At 33.6% G+C, this 20,345-nt stretch overlaps 1 long non-coding RNA gene across 3 annotated transcripts; it reads right to left on the bottom strand.

Annotated features, from left to right (window-relative positions):
• Nucleotides 1-7,691: 7,691 nt before the first annotated feature.
• On the bottom strand, nucleotides 7,692-9,539 carry LOC136235133 (uncharacterized). Of its 3 annotated transcripts, none has more exons than XR_010691671.1 (4): nucleotides 9,384-9,539; nucleotides 8,268-8,357; nucleotides 7,982-8,141; nucleotides 7,692-7,878 (listed from the first exon to the last, which is right to left on the bottom strand). It is a non-coding gene; the product is annotated as an uncharacterized lncRNA (long non-coding RNA). The 3 variants fall into 3 exon arrangements; XR_010691670.1 differs by having other exon boundaries at nucleotides 7,982-8,101; XR_010691669.1 differs by lacking the exon at nucleotides 7,982-8,141.
• Nucleotides 9,540-20,345: the final 10,806 nt, after the last annotated feature.

Genomic DNA, 20,345 nt, shown 5'->3' with positions numbered 1-20,345 from the left:
TTTTATTTAATTCAATAATTAATTTAATTAATTAATTTTAATTATTTAATTAACTAGGTCCTCCATCTTTCTTTCCTTACCAAAAGACTTCTTATTGAATAATATATTCCTTAGTCAAATTCCCACAATAGTACTGGTCAACAAATTTAAGTAATAGTAATTACATGAATATTCCTGAGACGGATACAAATTCAAGTAATTTCACTCGCTAATACAAATTGTAACTTTTCTTAGAAGTAGTTTTCCTAGCTTATAAGAAACGTAATTTTGTATTTACAAATTCTTTTCCTCTTCTAAAAACTTCTTCCAATTAAATATTTTCGTTTCTCTTTCGTTAATTATATATTTATAAATTCACCATCCTTATTCATCATTGATAAATATCATAGAAGAGAAGAAGGGAGGCGTAAAGAACCTTTCTCGGGCCTTCGAAATGCGTAAAACAACTTGTAACCCTTAGACATGGGATTATCTACTATGTTGCTTTAGGAATGGACTCATTGAACACTATATTACCGTAATGTACAAGCTAGCTGCAAAAACTATATCACGTTTTCCATTTTGTTGTAGAATGTAGAATAAATAACCCATAATAGAAGCCGCATGTTTTAACTCTCGACATGTCTCGTCTAGTTTGACAATGGTTTGTACAATCATTCCTTGAAACTAGAGGTGGTAAAATTACACGTGACATTAAATCGACAAGCAACTTGTGTTTGATTTTAGCTTAGTTAGTAATGTGTCATTTTTTGTTGAACGAAACTGACACGCAAATTTTTGGATTGGGTTAAGGTTGATATGCTAACCAAAAAACGATACGAAATGACACGAATTTCTAAAATTATTGTTATATTCTCTCGTGTTTTTATATATTACTTTATTAATAAATATAATAAAATTGTAATTATTACTTGCAAACATGATTCGAACCTCTTAAATTGTTATAAACACAAGACATTACTCTCTAATATAATATTAGTGGATTTTTCTATGGTTATTTTTAACATATAACATACTAATTTAAAAATGAAATATTATCATATATTCTTATATTTTTAAAAGTTATCATTAATATATATGCATAACAAAATCACATGTAACCCGAACAGATTAACACGAATGTAACATAAAAGTTTTTGGATTGGATTTGGGTTTACTCTTTTTAACATAAACCCGAAATGACACAACACAAACACAACGGCCGGGAATACGAAATTGCAAGGTCTACTTGAAGAGATATCAGTAAGCTCACAGATACAAGCAAATGAAGTTCCCTAGAACACCGGGAGGTGAAAGAAAACTCTTTTTCTTTTGTTTCACACATTTAGTCCTTAATGATGATTCTTTTATTTGTACATCGAGTCCTCAATTTTTATGCAATAAACCCTTTTTCCTCTCAATATGTAAATCTATATAAGTGGTCAAAAGGCTTAATGTATCATAATAAAAGAATAAAAACATCAAATTGGTTTAAACCTTGGAATAGTAAATAATACTCGGAGAGATTTGGAATTCATTTTTGAGAACTCTATCGATAAATTCTAAAATACTCTCGGAACAATACAATGATAAAATAGAGAGAAATCTCTTTAAAATTGTACTCAATCTCAACAACAGTAAAAAATCCTAAAATTCAGAAAAAATTTATAATCTTAAAATTCAGTGATTCTATAAACGAGGATTTAGAGCAGCTCCAATAAAAAGAACAGTGCCAGAACCCTCTTCTCTGATCATAAACAAAAACGGATGATTTGCAATAAAACTTCATTGAGACGGCTCCGTAAAAGGCACTGTGTCTCCATAACTCATTTCAAATACATTGACGGCAGTTGCAATTGTGCTTTCCTCGTTTACTTCGATAGAACATTTCTGAAATCCGTTCGATAGAACATTTCTGAAATCCGTTCGACACATAAAGTACTCCTAAAGTTTCAATCATCTCATCAATCTCAGCTTTCTCGCTATCAAAAGGCAAATCCAATCCGAGTTTCATCATGCTCGCACGATGCTTGTCTCCAATATGCTGATGTCTCACATAAAATATGCTTGTGCGAGCATCATGAAACTCGGATTGGATTTGCCTTTTGATAGCGAGAAAGATGATTGAAACTTTAGGAGTACTTTATGTGTCGAACGGATTTCAGAAATGTTCTATCGAAGTAAACGAGGAAGGCACAATTGCAATTGCCGTCAATGTATTTGAAATGAGTTATGGAGACACAGTGCCTTTTACGGAGCCGTCTCAACGAAGTTTTATAGCAAATCATCCGTTTATGTTTATGATCAGAGAAGAGGCTTCCAGCACTGTTCTTTTTATTGAAGTTGCTCTAAATCCTCGTTTATAGAATCACTGAATTTTAAGATTATAAATTTTTTCTGAATTTTAGGATTTTTTACTGTTGTTGAGATTGAGTACAATTTTAAAGAGATTTCTCTCAATTTTATCTAGGGTTGTCAATATGGGTTTGCGGGTTGTAAACCTGTCGTGTCGACTTACTCAGGTGCCCCATTTATCTCAAACCATTTAATAAATGGGTCGACTCGGCACGATTCGTTTAAAAAGCGGGTTGAACATGTCAACCTAGCTAACCCAATTAATTTTGCAACTTCATACTAAAAAAATATTCAACTAAACAAAATGAAAAAGAAAATAAAAACATGCATAACTGCATATGAAAAAATAAAATCCAATACAAACTAACAAAACAAATTCAACAAGATAACATCAAAAGTCTAAAATCCAAAACTTACAAACAAAATAAAAAAATTCAATTCCAAATAACAAATAAATTAAAACATTCAATTCAACTTAAACAACAATAGAATTAGTATCTTGTTCATTAGTCTTTGATTTAAAATAATTTAAAGACCATAATTAACCTGGTTTAGATTGATAGCCTATTATTTATTATTTTATATACCAAAGGAATAAAGCATATTAAAAGCAACTACATGAGTTCTAGATTAAAGGAAAGCATCACTATCCTAGAAAAAAGAACTACTAACAGTCTACCAGAGTACAAAAGCCGTCGAATCTCATGGTCTCTCAAAATCAATACCTAATTTCCTAGAATTTCTTAGGCTCGCAGTTTCGGATAAATGAGTGTAACCGACTGAAGCTGAATCTCATGGACAGGAAAAAGAGGCAAAAGGACAATTTAAGTGGAAAATTAAATCAACAAAAGACTTGTGGCTGGAGACTGAAGCATTCACCGGATGTCAGTGAAGAGAGGCAGGCATCACAAATTGTTAGGGAAAGAAAGTTGGAAACCTAACGTGTGTTCTGTAATCTACTAATATGTATATATATATATATATATATATATATATATATATATATATATATATATATATATATATATGAGTGAGATCCAGCGTGACCAGGGTTTAAGTTGTGACAATGAACTTATTGTGTGACATAACAAAACTATGTAGTTTTGATGATAATTAAAAAGGGGAAGGTGACAAATTGGTAAATAAAATGAAAGAGATGGTAGAGAAAATTGTTTTATTTATTTTCTTTAAAATACATTTTTCCGACATCTCTAACATCGTTTTTCAAAAATTTTTATACTATTAGACTCGTCTAAATTAGACGATTATTTTAAGATCCCTGAAGCTCAATTAAAAAAATTTCCGGTGAATGGAATCCCAGTGGGCGTTTTCCGGCGAGAAAAAAAGTACCCAGAAAATTCTAAAAACATTCCAGAAAATGTAAAACATTATTCTAAGAAACTTTAATTCTTGGGTCGAAACAGGATTTATTACGGTTTAGTCCCAATAAAACTTTTTCCTTAATTTTATCCATTTTACATGCTTCAACAATTTGTTGGGACTATACCGTAAGAAATCCCGCTTCGACCCAAGAATTAAAGTTTCTTAGAATAATGTTTTACATTTTCTGAAATTTTTTGAGAATTTTCTGAGCACTTTATTTCTCGCCAAAAAACGCCCACCCGGATTCCGTTCACCGGAATTTTTTTTACTTGAACTTCAGGGATCTTAAAATGACCGTCTAATTTAGACGTCTAATAGTATAAAATTTTTCGAAAAACAAAGTTAGAAATGTCAGAAAAATATATTTTAAAGAAAAGAAATAAAACATTTTTCTGTTGGAACAATACAAGTATTATGTTGGAACAAATGGTACACTGATTTGGAACAAATGGTACACTGATTTGGAACAATGTAAGTAGGAAAAAAAACGTACCCAAAAAATTATCAAAAAATTCGAAAATATGTAAACTATCATTTTAAGAAACTTTAATTCTTGGCTCAAACCGAAATTCCTTACAGTTTTGACCCAATAAATTGTTGAAGCGTGTAAAATGGATAAAATTAAGGAACAAATTTTATTGGGACTAAACCGTAAGAAATCCCGCTTCGACCCAAGTATTAAAGTTTCTTAGAATAATGTTTTACGTTTTTTGGAATTTTTTTAGAATTTTCAGGGCACTTTTTTCCTTGCCAGAAAACGCCAACTCGGATTTCGTTCACCGGAATTTTTTTTACTTGAGCTTCAGGGATCTTAAAATGACTGTCTAATTTAGACGAGTCTAATAGTATCAAATTTTTCAAAAAACGAGGTTATAAATGTCAGAAAAATGTATTTTAAATAAAAGAAATAAAACAATTTTCTGTTGGAACAATATAATTATTATGTTGGAACAAATGGTACATTGATTTGGAACAACGTAAGTAGGACAAAAAACGTGTTCAGAAAATTATCAAAAAATTCCAAAACATGTAAAACATTATTTTAAGAAACTTTAATTCTTGTCTTAAAGCGAGATTACTTACAGTTTTTACCCAATAAATTTTTGAAGCATGTAAAATGGATAAAATTAAGGAAAAAGTTTTATTGGGACTAAACCGTAAGAAATATTGCTTCGACCCAAGAATTAAAGTTTCTTAGAATAATGTTTTACATTTTCTGGAATTTTTTGAGAATTTTCTGGACACTTTTTTGTTTGCCGGAAAACGCCCACCCGGATTTCGTTCACCGGAATTTTTTTTACTTCAGCTTCATGGATCTTAAAATGACCGTTTAGTTAAGACGAGTCCAACAGTATAAATTTTTTTGAAAAAGGAGGTTGGAAAAGTCGGGAAAATGCATTTTAAAGAAAAAAAATAAAACAATTTTCTCTTTTCTTTTATTTACAAATTTGCTACCTTCTTTTGGTTAATTATAAAATTGGTCCTTGTCACACAATAAGGCTCGTCACACTATAAGAAATGTGTCACACATGATCTCTCCTATATATATATATATATATATATATAGGAGAGATCATGTGTGACACATCTCTTATGGTGTGACGAGCCTTATTGTGTGACAAGGACCAATTTTGTAATTAACTAGGAGAATGTAGCAAATTTGTAAATAAAATGAAAGAGAAAATTGTTTTATTTCTTTTCTTTAAAATTAATTTTCCCGACTTTTCCAACCTCGTTTTTCAAAAACTTTTATACCGTTGGACACGTCTTAATTAGCCGGTCATTTTAAGATCCCAGAAGCTCAAGTAAAAAAATTCTGGTGAATAGAATCTGGCGATTTGTTTTTCTATGAGAAAAAAATGCCCAGAAAATTTTCAAAAAATTCCAAAAAATGTAAAACATTTTTTTGAGAAACTTTAATTCTTCACTCAAAGTGAGATTCCTTACGGCGATCAGGTGAGCGTTTTCCGGCGACAAAACACAAAGTTCCCAGTAAATTCTCAACAAATTCTAAAAAATGTAAAATATTATTTTAAGAAACTTTAATTCTTGGGTCGAAGTAGGATTTCTTACGGCTTAGTCCCAATAAAACAATTTCCTTAATTTTATCCATTTTACATGTTTCAACAATTTATTGGATCAAAACCGTAAGAAATCTCATTTTGAGCCAAGAATTAAAGTTTCTTAAAATGATGTTTTACATATTTCAGAATTTTTTGATAATTTTCTGGGCACTTTTTGGTCTTACCTTTCAGCACTATGTGTTGCAATATTTTGTTGGAACAATATAAGTATTCTGTTGAAACAATATGACTATTCTGTTGGAATAATATAATTATTCTGTTGGAAGAATATAAAAATTAGAATTATTTTCTAAATAATATAACTAATATAAATTTGAAGATATTATATTAAATACTAAGAAACAAAAATGAAATCGAAGATATAGATAATAAAATTGATTTGGAACAATTGTTAAAGTGATTTATATTATGTTGGAACAATATATGTATTATGCTGGAATAATAGAACTATTTTGTTAGAAAAAATGGTACGCTGATTTATTTTGTTGGAACAATATAAGTATTATGTTGGAACAAATGATACACTGATTTGGAACAATTTCGTACGCTGTCGGAACAACGTAAGTATAACAAAAAAATGTGCCCAGAAAATTATCAAAAAATTTCAAAACATGTAAAACATGATTTTAAGAAACTTTAATTCTTGGCGCAAAATGAGATTCCTTACGGTTTTGACTCTACAAATTGTTGAAGCATGTAAAATGGATAAAATTAAGGAACAAGTTTTATTGGGACTAAACCGTAAGAAATCTCGCATCGTTCCAAGAATTAAAGTTTCTCAGAATAATGTTTTACATTTTCTGCAACTGTTTGCAAATTTTCTGGACACTTTTTTTTCGCAAGAAAACGCCCACCCGGATTCCGTTCACCGGAATTTTTTTTAGTTGAGCTTCATGGATCTTAAAATGACCGTCTAATTTAGACGAGTCTAATAGTATAAAACTTTTCGAAAAACGAGGTTAGAAATGTCGGGAAAATGTATTTTAAAGAAAAGAAATAAAACAATTTTCTCTATCCTCACTTTCCTTTTATTTACAAATTTGCCACATTGCCTTTTTCAATTATCATGAAAACTACGTAGTTTTGTTATGTCACACAATAAGCTCATTGTCACAATCCTAACTCCTTGTCACACTGGATCTCACCCATATATATATATATATATATATAAAGGTTAAAAATTAAAATTACTTTAATATCCATAAAAAAATTTATATTTACATGATATATGGGTTAGATGGGTTATATGAGTCGGGTTATATGGGTTCGCTGGTTAGATTGACACGACCCATAGACTCGTCTAAATTATACAGGTTACAACGAATTCGCGAGTCAACCCGCGAACCGACCCGCTTATTTTACGGGTTAGGCATGTCGACCCATTTATGACACAAACCCATTTATCTCAACCCTAATTCGTTTAATTTCCGTGTTACGTGAATCGTGTTATCGTGTTGTAATCCATATTGACAGCCCTAATTTTATCATTATAAATTGTATTATTCCGAGAGTATTTTAGAATTTATCCATACAGTTCTCGAAAATGAATTCCGAATCTCTCCGAGTGTTATTTACTATTCCAGGGTTTAAACCAATTTGATGTTTTTACATATTGAGTTTTTATAAGGTCTTTTTTATAAATAGCAATATCCATATTTTATGCATTGAATCCAAATAAAATCTGTAAAATCATTTAAAATCTCAAAATTTAAAAATAAGCTAGTGTGGTGAAGCTCTTAGCCTAGTGGTTGAGAGTTTACCTATGCCTTGGGAGGTCATGGGTTCGAATCACATCCGGGTCTGGTGGGGATTTTTCTTTATTCTTTAATGTAAGCGCATTGCGCGCAAATTTTTTTTTTTAAAAAAAAAAAAATCTGGTCTAATTAAAAAGAAAAAAGTATGAATGACAACAATGTTAGAGATCTCTGTATACACAACCAACTGTTTGCGACGAGACAATTCATAAGCATACCCGTTTTGCAATGAAATGCATAACTTGAGCCTCTGTAAGGTTGCTTCTTACTTTCCTCACTACATACGCCATGGGAATTTGTCCTGCTTCATCATCAGGGCGTACCTGCAACCATATAATGCAAATTAATATATATCCACCTCTTGTTGTTTATTAGAATACAGATACCTTGATGACAAAGTTATGGAAATTGTCTATATTAATTTACCAAAACGGTCGGATCCTATGGATAGCTTTGCTTCATCTCTGGAAAATTTAAGAGATGACAGTACGATCGGTCTATATTGCTCAAGAACAGGTTCTACTGAAGCCTTTATCAACTCAGACACTGCTTACAAACATCAAAATTTCGAGACACACATATAGTCCTATCGAAATAATAACACAAACAGTAACTTCAAAATACCAAACTTAGAAATCATTTAATTTCCTATACCTAGAGCTGCATACATCCAATTAAAAGACCGAAAAATGGGATCCAAAACAGTTCTTACCTCATTGAAATAGGGCCAGATCTTTGTAAGATGTTGATTGAGCCAATTCTTACCTCAATGAGTAAGGTGTATCTTTGCTCTATTCCAAACCTTATCAAAACAGAGGAGACATAATGATAAGTCTCTATTTCAGCGATAAAATATCCACTTGTTATGCTATTTGTTAGCCGGTTTGATTGTTATCACGGGTTTATTACTTGTTTTGTGTATTATGCTCCTACAGGGACTTATTATGAAGAAAGGAGCTGGATTGGGATTATTTGGAGCTAATTTGGTTAAAGATAAAATCTGGAGCTGTTTTAAAGATCTGAAGTCGAAACTGGAAGTTAGTCTTGCGCAAGACTAAGAAGCAGACGGGCAGAAATCCAGATAAATCAAGTGCGAATCTGTTCAATTCCATCGCGTTTTCAGATGTCTATTCAAGAGTTTTAAGCCTATAAATCAGGAAGGAAGAAGCCAAGTAGTATTAGGAAGTTAGAATATTTATTTTTTTATAATTAGTTAGGATTTATCTCCTAATTAGGGTTGGAGAACTCCTATAAATAGGAGAGGATCTATCTCTAATAAAAAAATTCCGTTTTATAATCAAAATTCAATTTTAATTCAATTTTCATTCCGTTTTTAGTTTTTAGGTTTAGCTTTTATTTTTATTTTGTTCTCTCTTTCACAAGAGAGAAAGGTTTTTCTCCATGGCTATTCATAGCTAAACTTGTTCAATTAAGGGTTAATTCAAAGAAGGTTTTCTTCATTATTGTGAGACTGTTGTGCTTTAATTCTTATCTTACCGCTTATTTGTTCATTGCATTTTAGGGATTTATTCTCAATTGATTATTCATTCTTCGAATGATAACTGCAGGTCGTTCTTTGAATTGGATTGTCATACGGCTCAATTGGTAAAGTTAGAGTTTTACCTAAACGAACCAATCATAGTAGCAATCGATAATATAAATTAAGTTAGTTTTGTATTTGAAAGAATAGATTCAGATTTGACAACCTAAGGGCTGTGAAGTTATATTTATCTTTGTAGGTTTCGACGCCAATCACATAAGCACTCACATAAAAGTTCTTAAGTAAGCATATGAGATTAGACCAGACAACAGAGATTTAAAGAAATACCTTAATGATTTGAAGACAACAGAGCTTAGATTAGATTCCAGAGGACGAAATCAGTTGATGGACACCGATGGAATATCAGAGAGAGAGAGAGAGAACTTGGGGTGATCTTCTTCCGCCTCACATAGCAATGGCCTTTGTTGCCGTCACAGAGAGAGAACGAAAGGACAATTAGGGAGCGACTAGGAAGAAGTTAATTTAGGGTTTCCTCACACCAGATTAGCAAAACAGAGGAGATCGGCGGAGGCGTTCACGAGAAAGAGAGAAGAGGCAAGGTAGGGTCAGTAAATTAAAAATAAATAAAAAACAAATTAATGTTTGGCAAACAGGTAAAGAATTGTGTTTGTAAGGGTAAAAACAAAATTAAGAGTTAAATTTTCGATAACAATAAATATTTTGATTTTTTGTAGTGACACTTTTTAAAAGTGTATTTAAAAAAGCGTTGATATAAGGGTTCTTTTTTGTAGTGAGATTATACTAAAAGAATTAGTACATGTTTTATTCATATCTAAAATTCACTTCGTTCATGTTCATATTCTTTTCTAAAATTAGAACACAACCAATCATGTTTGGCAAATAGTTTTTTTTTTAATTAAAGGTTTGAACTATTTTAGAGATTTTAACTAGTCAAAATTTTAATAGTGATGTTTATCGAGAAAATTGTTGAAAGAGTTTATTAGATTCAAAAAAACTAATTTTAAAAAAGCTTAAGAGTTCTTTCAATTAGTTTATTATTGCATGTCTTTTGAATAATATTTTTACCTCTAACTACTACACTTTAACTCCAAATCAAAATTTTATATGTGTCATTATATAAAGAAAATTATTAGTAATCAGCTAAGTTTTACTAAACAAATAAGCAGTTAATCAAATCAGTTAACTAATAATTAATTGCCAAACAGTGCCTTAAAATCATACTAATCGATTAATAGTGGAAAGTACTGCAATGTACTTCTCAATTCGGCCCAATGATTTTGGGTCAATCCTAAAAATCTACAATATCGTTTTTCTTTCGAATAATCATAATAATTTCCACTGATTCTTTAGTCAATTTTGCGAGGTGGACTATATTGACTCGATGTTCAAATTTTTATGAAAGATTCAAGTGATTATTTTATCAAGAAACAATCAATTTCAATAATTTTTGTGCTATTGTGAAAATTAGGCTTCTTGTTTTAACAATAATTATATTAATTATTAGATTTCTTTATTAATTTTGAAATTGTACTTATATATTTATTTATTAATTAATTTAAAATATATTAGTATAGTTCTTAAAAAAAATATATTAATATATCAATAGTTTTACCTATTAACAAAACAGAATCATAATTTTATCAAAAAATTAATAATGGTTCCTCATCGTATTAAGATGGTTTGTGGTAGGGCCGGTCCTGGACATTGTTTCGTGAGCATCTGTCTAATGTCCAAGAAATTAAGAAACCAAAAAAATATTTTTTACATAGTATATATATAAATAAAATCACAGCAGGAGGGTTTTATTACTGTGATTTGGTTTTTCTTGTCCTGCTGTGATTTGTTTTTTTTTTCGATTTGGTAAGAAATCTCTTAAAAGGTCATGGGTTCGAGTTTTAGGAGCAGCCTCTTGCCAAATAAATTGGCAGGAGAAGGCCTGCCCCTAGTACACCCTTGTGGTGGGACCCCTCCTCGGACCCTCGCTCAGCGGGGACGCGTAGTGCGACCGGGCTGCCCCTTTGGTAAGAAATCTCTGAACCTAATTTTTATTTTCAATGTTAAATATTTGAAATCTTGTATTCTTCTACTGCTGTGATTTGGGTTTTTTTATTGCTATTTGGTAAGAAATATTTTAACATATAGCAATTACTAATTTAGGGTTTTTTTTAGCAAATAACTTATTTGAGGTTTTTTTAATAGGAATCATAATTTATATTAACAGGTTTTTTAATAGGAATTATAATTTATATTAACAGGTTCATAGCAATTACTGATTTGGGTAATTAATAAAATTTATTTTATTAAGTTTTTCATATTATACTGTTAGCTGCTTTCAAATTTTTTATATTTCCTCAAGTATTTCAATTCAAATATTTATAGTATTTTATATTAGTGTTAGCAGGTTCTAAGTTTTTAATATTTCCTCAAGTATTTCAATTTAATTCAAATCTTTATAGATTATTAATTTTACTCTTCATTTACAATTAAAGGTTATAATATAATTGAAAACTGACTAAAGTTGGCATAATCCAAGTGCTATAATTCCTTTGATATTTTGATTGATTGAGTGATTATTAACTTTTATTTGTAGTTATTATTGTTATTTATAAATTATGATATGCCCTCTAAAATACATTTGTCTGGAAGTGGAAAAAAGAAATAAGAGAATCTGATTTAGAAAATGAAGAAAGTCAATATAGAAAGAGATCCCGAGTGATTTAGAGTAATTTTGATTTTTTTAGCATCTTTTGACGTTGTATTCTTAACTGTTTTGATTTTTTTCATTGCCTATTAATAAAACCGGGCTTAGAAATCGAGGGTTTGTATAATAATAAAAAAAAACAAATGAATTGTCTTGGTTGTGACTGTTGGCTTTGAAATTGCTATATTAAGAATAATGTATATTATTGTCCATTGAAAAAGAAAGAATAATGTGTATATTGTGGTGCCAATGAATGCAATAGAATTTTATATTTGAAGGACAGCTCGGGCGAGCGGGCTCACCCAGCTCGGCGAGCTGACCTGCGGGAATCAGTCAAAAAACTGATTCCCGGCCCCACGATGCCACGATCAAGTCTCATGCTTCCCACCTGCAAAAGGAAACGAATTAGGTCAGATACGGGGTCCGAACTACAACTATAAATAGAACTTTTATCTCGTAAATTAGACATCCTTTCATTCTTGTAAAAACTCTAGCTTTCCCCTTGAAGATGATAAGATATTATTAGTTGTACATATTTTTTAGTTATTGTTTTGAATTAGTCTCAGATATTTTGTATTTCAAAATACCTACAACTGCAACTTCTTATCTCTTTGTAACTATATATACACGATCCATCTAATGAGAATATCATTAAGAGTCAAATACTTTTCGTGGTATCAGAGCCTAAGTGGTTTTACAACTCTGTTTCTCTCTCATCGTTCTTTCCCCTTTTTTTCTCCTTTTCTCTATATTTGACTCTTAATCAGCTTTCATGGCAACCAACGGTACCACTGCTGCCAACTCAAGCTTCGCCTCCACCATTATTTCTGCTGCTCCTTCCGTCAATTTATCTCATCAGCTATCCCTAAAATTGATTCCAACAAATTTTGTGCTATGGAAAACTCAAATTATGCCTATTCTCCATGGCCACAATCTCACTGATCATATCGATTCCACCATTCCTTCACCATCTGCAACACTTGTTGGCGGTGCCCATAATCCCGATTACAAAGATTGGTATCAAAAAGATCAGTTGGTTCTCAGCTCGATAATCTCATCTGTATTTGTGGGTGTATTACCTCAATTAGTTGGTGCTAAAACTGCTTGTGATGCCTATCAAAAACTTGTCAAAGCCTACTCGGTTGGCTCCCGGTCTCAAATACGAGATCTGAAATACCAGCTTCATAATCTTAGAAGAGAGAATGACAGTATCTCTTCTTATCTCCAGAATGCTAAGCATATCAGCGATGAACTTGCTGCTCTCTGTCACCCGATCTCTGATGAACACTTGGTTAAAGCTGTGCTCAATGGCCTAGGGCCTGCGTATAGACCTTTTGTTCGTGCATTAGAAGCATGTTTGGAAACTATTTATTATGATGACCTTGTTGGATTACTACTCAACGAAGAGCGACAATTGGCTCGTGAAAATGTTCCTCTCTCTTTTTCACCTACTGTAAACTACTCTGCTAGAGGTTCTATGCGTGGTCATGGACGTGGGTGAGGCAATTATTCTGGCACATCCGCTCGGTCACCTCAGACAGTATCTGCACCCTTGGATATAGCTACCGTGACTTGTCACAATTGTAGGGGAGCAGGTCATATATCTCGACAATGTCCCTCTCCTAAATTTAACCGGAACACTCGCAACAATCTTAAGCCTTCTTGCAATCTTGCTGCAACATCAACCCCAACCAAAACGGACTGGCTTGTTGATTCAGGAGCTACTCACCATCTAACTGCTGATCTTGAAAATCTCCATGTTCACAGTGAATATGACAGACCAGAGGAAGTTACTGTAGCTAATGGTTACACAATCCCCATATCTCATGTTGGTACTTCTAAGTTCACTGTTTCTAATTCTCCTCTCAAATTTCAAGATGTCCTTTGTGTTTCGAATACAGTGCACAATCTCTTATCTGTTTCTTCTTTAACTCGTTCAAATCCTATATCTGTTGAGTTTTTTGCTAACTATTTTATTTTGAAGGATTTGAAGACACAGAAGGAAATTCATCGAGGCACAATTAGCAATAGCCGTTACACTTTGTCCCTTCCACCAAGAGCTCTGCATCATGCACAAGCATTTAATATTTCTTTACCATTGTGGCATGCTCGTCTTGGACATGCTAACTTTCCAACTGTTAGAAAAACTTTATCCATAAATAAAATTGCTTACAATAAAAGGTAACATTTTTTCATCAACAAAGCAACACGTTTAATACTAACAATATGTTGCTTTTGTTAACTAATGACAACATTTTGTAGTTGAATGCAACACTTATATTCAAACAAATGCAACACACTTTTAAAGTAAATGCAACACTTTCTAAGCAATAAGCAACACAATACTTTTATACCTTAGCAACGTTTGCTTTCAGTAAAGGCAACATTTAGTGACCTATAGCAACACTCTATTTTTTACAAATGCAATGATTTTAGCAAATGTAACATTTTTTTTACTAAAGCGTTATCTTTTACAAAAGCAACGATATTTTACTGTAAAGGCAACATTTTTTATTAGTAGCAACACTTATCTACTAACAAATGCAATATTTTGTAACATAAAAACAATATTGTTTGATTTCAAAGGAACGATTTCAAATCTGTAAAACAACACTTAATAATCGAAAAGGCAACCGTTTAAATACAAAGCAACATAACATTTGTTTATGTAAAGAGGAAAAAAGTAAATACGTTGCCACATAAATTACTTTAGGCGTAACGTATTCTAAGATGAATGAAGTACAAAAAAAAAATTGTCCGTCAAAAGTACCGAACATTATAATTCAAAAGTATCTAAGCATCACAAACATAAATAAAACATTCTTCATTCATCAACATGTATTTGGAGAAAGAGACTCGATGGTTCAATTTGTAGTTCTCATTGTTGAATACTTGAGCAAGGTATTTACTCCTAGCACTGCAAACCATATCCACAGCTAACATGAGTATTATACGCTCATTTCATCAGGTATACCAAGTCGCTTAAACTTTCCTACAAATCAAATGCAGAAGCAAAATATATTATATATAGGTGAAAAAAAGCAACAAATGTCAGTCATAGATAAATTGGAAAAGAAACTCAAGTGATTACCTGGTAAGTCAGATAGTTCACACTACAAACACAGCGCCATGTCAATGCCATTTATCAGAAATATTATGCCAACATGGCATTACATTTTTGTCGTAAACCATCCTAGTCAGCACCCAGGAATTGAAATAGCGGAAAAAAATCCCTAAAGTGACTTCATTGAAACAAAATAAAACTTCAGTTATTTTATTGGTACAAAGTTTTAGTGCCCATTAAAATATTAGACAAAGCTGAGTGACTGTATAAGCTTTTAACTCTAATTACAAATTATATATATATAAATATATATATAATTTACTTAATTAATATTAAGAAAGTAGCATAGTAGGTAGAGTAAATACCTGATTCGGCAGGTGTTATGCGGCCACCAGGAAGCTTAAAGATGGAATTTTTGGATTGCAAAAGCAACAGATGAGGGTGTTTGAACAACTCTACCTGTTTTTTAATTAATTATTATCTTTCAATCTGATATCTGAAGAACATAATAATAATTAATTAAAAAAGTATGATGATAAAAGCAGGAAACAGGCCAGGAGAACAACCTCCACATAAGCTCTCAACCCATGAGCTTGATAACTAATTAATTCCAGAATAATAATTAACATTAACTTAGAATATATAGATCGATTGGGCAATTAATCCAATTAAAAAAAGGGATAAGTAAAAAAAAATGCATGTGGTATACCGGATTTGCGAACTGGCACCTGTGGTTTTTTTTTTACAAACGGAGGTCTGTGATAAACGCCGTTAGCAAAGAACGGATTTTTTCACTCACTCCGTCATTTATGCTTACGTGGCACTTTGACCCAAATGTTAACCAGGGGAAAAACAAGGATTAAATGAAATATTGTATATATAAACCCAAAAAACACAGACCCCAATATCGCACCTCTTCATATTCCAACCTTCGAACTTCAACAGTACCAGGCACCACAAACCACTGAAAAACCTCACCTTTAAGTCGGAATTTGGAGGGGAAAAGTTGAAATTCATCATCTCTTGCATCATACGGTTCGTTTCCAACCTATTTTCCAAGAAAACGGAAAATCATAAGAAAGTATGAAGGAGCAGAAGTAAGGGTGAAGACCACTATTTGAGGGTGTAAAAGCTTGGAAATCAAGGTACACACACTGTTCGCACAGCCCTCTAATCTCGATTTCGTTACGTTCTGTTTCTTTTAGTTAGGGTTTTTGCGATAGGATTTCGTATATACGATTTTTCTTGTACGATGTTGCGAATTTGTGGTCGTTGTTGTTAAGGTTGCATGTTAGTGTTAATGACGTTTGTTGATTTGGGTTGCCTTTAATTTGATGTCTTGTTAGTTCAGAGTTGTTTTTGTAATGATCGTGAGATCAGAGTTGTCTTTAAGTTGATGCTATTTCTTATATGATGTACAATGATAATGGGACAAATGAATGTTTATACTTAGACGTTGTTGGTGTGAATGAATATTATTGATTTGGACTGTCTTTATTTCGATGGCATATGAGTTTAGAGTTGTACTTTAGTTCAATGTCATGTTGATTTGTTCTGTCATTAGTTCGATGTCATGTGAATGAATATTGTTGAATGAATAGTGTGAATGAAAATTGTTGATATGCTATTACTTGTTTGATGTACAGCAATCATGGCTACAATGCATACGTTGATTATTCATTACGGTGGTAAATGGGTAGACATGGACAAACAACTATACGTTGGAGGTAAAACGAGGATGGTGAAAATGGATATTGACTACATGAGCTACTTTGAGCTAGCGGATATTGGGAAGGATGTAGGGTACAAACACTCAGTACAAATGTGGTACAAGATCGCTGGGTTATCTGGATCAGAAGGAATTGAGGAGATTGTTAACGATAAGAGTGTTCGAGACTTCATTGACTTTAATGCAGGGTATCCGCATATAGACATTTACTACATGGAGATAAAGCCATTACAAGTGATTGATGACAATAGGTGTGACATAAACGATATCCCAAGCACAAATGTTTACCCTTCCTCTAATGGTGAGAATGATTGGAGTTTTGATATTGGTGCGAATGATGAGAATGTTGAGGTTGATGCCAGTAATGAGAGTGTTGCGGTTGGTGCCAATGATGGGGTTGGTGCCAATGAGGGGAGTGTGGAGGTTGGTGCCAATGCTTGGAGTTTTGAGATTGGTGCCAATGAGGATAATTTGGAGGATATGGGTGCCAATGAGGATAATTTGGAGGATATGGGTGCCAATGTGGATAATTTGGAGGATATGGGTGCCAATGAGGATAATTTGGAGGATATGGGTGCCAATGTGGATAATTTGGAGGATATGGGTGCCAATGTGGATAATTTGGAGGATATGGGTGCCAATATGGATAATTTGGAGGAAATGGGTGCCAATGATGATACTGGTATCAATGTTGACACTAATGAGGGAGGGTCTGCTTATGACGACAGTGATGACACTAATGAAGGAGGGCCTGATTCTGATGACAGTGATGTCAGTGATACGGAGGATGAGGATGTTCACACTCCTAACAATGATGACATGGGGTCTGATTCTGAAGACAGTACTTATGTTCCAAATGGTGGTAGCAATGAGGAGGATAGTGAGTCAGAATCACTAGAGGAAGAAGTAGAGCCGATTGGAGATATCCCAAGGACATATGCAAGTGGCAATGATTTGGAGGATAATGATATGGACGAATTTAATGAGAGAGGATATGATAGTGATGAGTTGCGTAGTTTTAAGGGCTCTGATGATGAAGGTCCACACTATACGGACTTCAATGAGAATAGTGGTTCTTCCATTCCCGAACTATGTGTAGGTATGAGGTTTACTAATGTGCGTGTGTTTAGGAAGGCTCTGAAGGATTGGTCTATTCATAATGGCTATGACTACATCTTCGTGAATAACAATCAACAGAAGGTGACAGTTAGGTGCAAGCATAAATGTGGATTCAAAGTGCATGCTTCTAAGCTACGTCAGTATGACACATTTCAAGTGAAGACATTTCAGCCAGTCCATCAGTGTCCTAGGGATAACAGAAACAGGCTTATAGGTTCTTCTTACATTGCAGAGAAATATCTAGAGGATTTGAGGGACAATCCCAGTTATGATGTTGATGCGCTAGGTAATAAGGTCCAAAGGGAATTGGGATCTGAGGTGTCTGCAGCAAAGTGTTACAGAGCAAGAAATCTTGCAAAGAAGTTGGTTGATGGAGCTGCAAAGGAGCAATACAGGAGATTGTTTGATTATGGTGCAACAATAGAGAAACAGATGCCCGGTAGCAGAGTCAGATTTAAAACTGAGCTTGAGTTGGAAAGGGTTGAGGTGCCTAGAGAAGGAGAGCTTACAAGGCTACCCAAAGAGATAGTTACTTTCCAATATATGTATGTGAGGTTCAATGCACAGTTAGAAGGTTTTCAGTCTGGCTTGAGACCAATAATAGGGCTTGATGGGTGCTTTCTAAAAACACCATTAGGTGGCCAGATTTTGTCTGCCGTGGCAAGAGATGGAAACGAGCAAATGTATCCATTGGCTATGGCAATGGTAGACAGTGAATGCAAAGCATCATGGGAGTGGTTCTTGGAGAATCTATTCAATGATTTTGGGAATCCCAGGGCAACAAAGTGGATTTTTATGTCTGATAAGCAAAAGGTAACAATACTTTTGTTCCTTATTAAATTTGATCTAATTATTATGGAATTGGATAGATTTTTATAATTGTTTATGTATTTGCACAGGGTTTGGTTGAAGCTATGGAGAAGTTGATTCCTGGGGTAGAGCATAGGTTCTGTGTGAAGCACATGTATGACAACATGAAGCTCATATTCAAAGGACTAGAGTACAAGAAGGTGTTGTGGGATGCTGCTAAGGCTGGGACTGTTAGGCTGCGGGAACACTATATGGACAAGCTTAAGGCATTTGATGGAGCAGCATGGACATGGGTGATGGAGAAAGATCCCAAGACATGAGCTAGGTGCTATTTCTCTATTGAAACAAAATCCGATGCTGTGCAAAACAATATGAGTGAGTGCTTCAATGCTTATATTAAGAAGAGTAGGGATAAACCTGTGGTTAGTTGCTTTGAGTGGATTAGGAAGAAAATGATGAAGAGAATTCATGTGAATACTGAAGGTATGAAGAAATATAGGGGTGATATTTGTCCTTACTATCAAGAGAAGCTGGAGAAGCTCAAATTGAGTGCTAGAGGTTGTATCGCGACTCCCGCTGGGCAAAAGCTTTATTCTGTTGATTGTGGGGATTACACCAACGTTGTTAATTTGCAAGATAGGACATGTAACTGTAGGATGTGGGATATAAGTGGTATCCCTTGCAAACATGCAATATCCGCTATTTTCAAGAATAGGGAGCTGCCTGAGGCATATGTGCATGAGTACTTCTCCAAAGTTGTTTACTTAAGTGTATACAGTCATATAATGGCACCAATACCAAGCAAGGAGGAATGGGAGAAAACAGATCTTCCAGACATCCACCCATGGGTTGTGAAAAAACCTGCAGGAAGGCCTAAGAAGAAAAGAACTAGGCGGTCCGATGAACCGAGAAATCCATACAAGGTAACAAGAGCAGGAGGAATTCTCGTATGTGGTAATTGCAAGAAAGAAGGGCATAATGTTAGAGGTTGTACCGCGTCTGTTACAGGCGAAACCGGCTGGCAAAGGAGGATGAGGAGAGCCAAAAACAAAGAATTGAATGTCCAGGTAAGGTTATATCTAATGAGAAATGGTCATTTGTTTACATTATCTAATTTTTTGTGCATAATGATTTAGTTTTCATGTTTTTTTATAGTCCTCACCCCCTAGACGGGCTGGAAGACCAAAGAAGAACGCTCGTACATCTGCACCATCATCTGCACCATCATCTCGGCCTTCATCATCTGCATTGCCAAGTAGGCGTGTAAGAACACCATTATCACAGCCACAACCAGCATCAACTCCACTCTCTGCAAGAATACCTGCAGTTTGAAGTTCGCAGCCCCAACCAATGACGAGTTCACAGCGCCAAACTATGGCGAGTTCACAGCCTCCAAGTGCAAGCAAGACGACACTCGAAGATATCTTACGGAGGCTGAAAAAATGAGCTTGGGATTAGATGTTTTTTTTGGATGCTTACAGCATATTAGATGTTTTTTTGGATGCTTATAGCATGTTAGATGTTTTTTTGTGGGTCTGAAGTACCCAGAGCAGTACTCTGTTTATGTGGCTATCGGGTCTGAAGTACCCTGTTTTTAGATGCTTTGTAGTAAAATTTCTGTGTCTAGCGGGTATGAAGTACCCTGTTTTTTGTGTATGTTATTACAGGTTTAGTTAAGACGATTGAACGATGTTGACTTAACTGCTTTTGTAATGCATCTTCGATGTTTTGGGATTAAATTACAGGTCTATACAATGCTTACAATTATGTGTCAATTACAGTTTCAAGAGCTTACAATTAAGTGTCCATTTCTTTTCAATTACAGGTCTCTACAATACAGTTGTG

The sequence above is a fragment of the Euphorbia lathyris genome, chromosome 7 (genome assembly GCF_963576675.1).
Source record: "Euphorbia lathyris chromosome 7, ddEupLath1.1, whole genome shotgun sequence".
NCBI lineage: Eukaryota > Viridiplantae > Streptophyta > Magnoliopsida > Malpighiales > Euphorbiaceae > Euphorbia > Euphorbia lathyris.
This window is presented reverse-complemented; position numbering and strand designations above follow the sequence as displayed.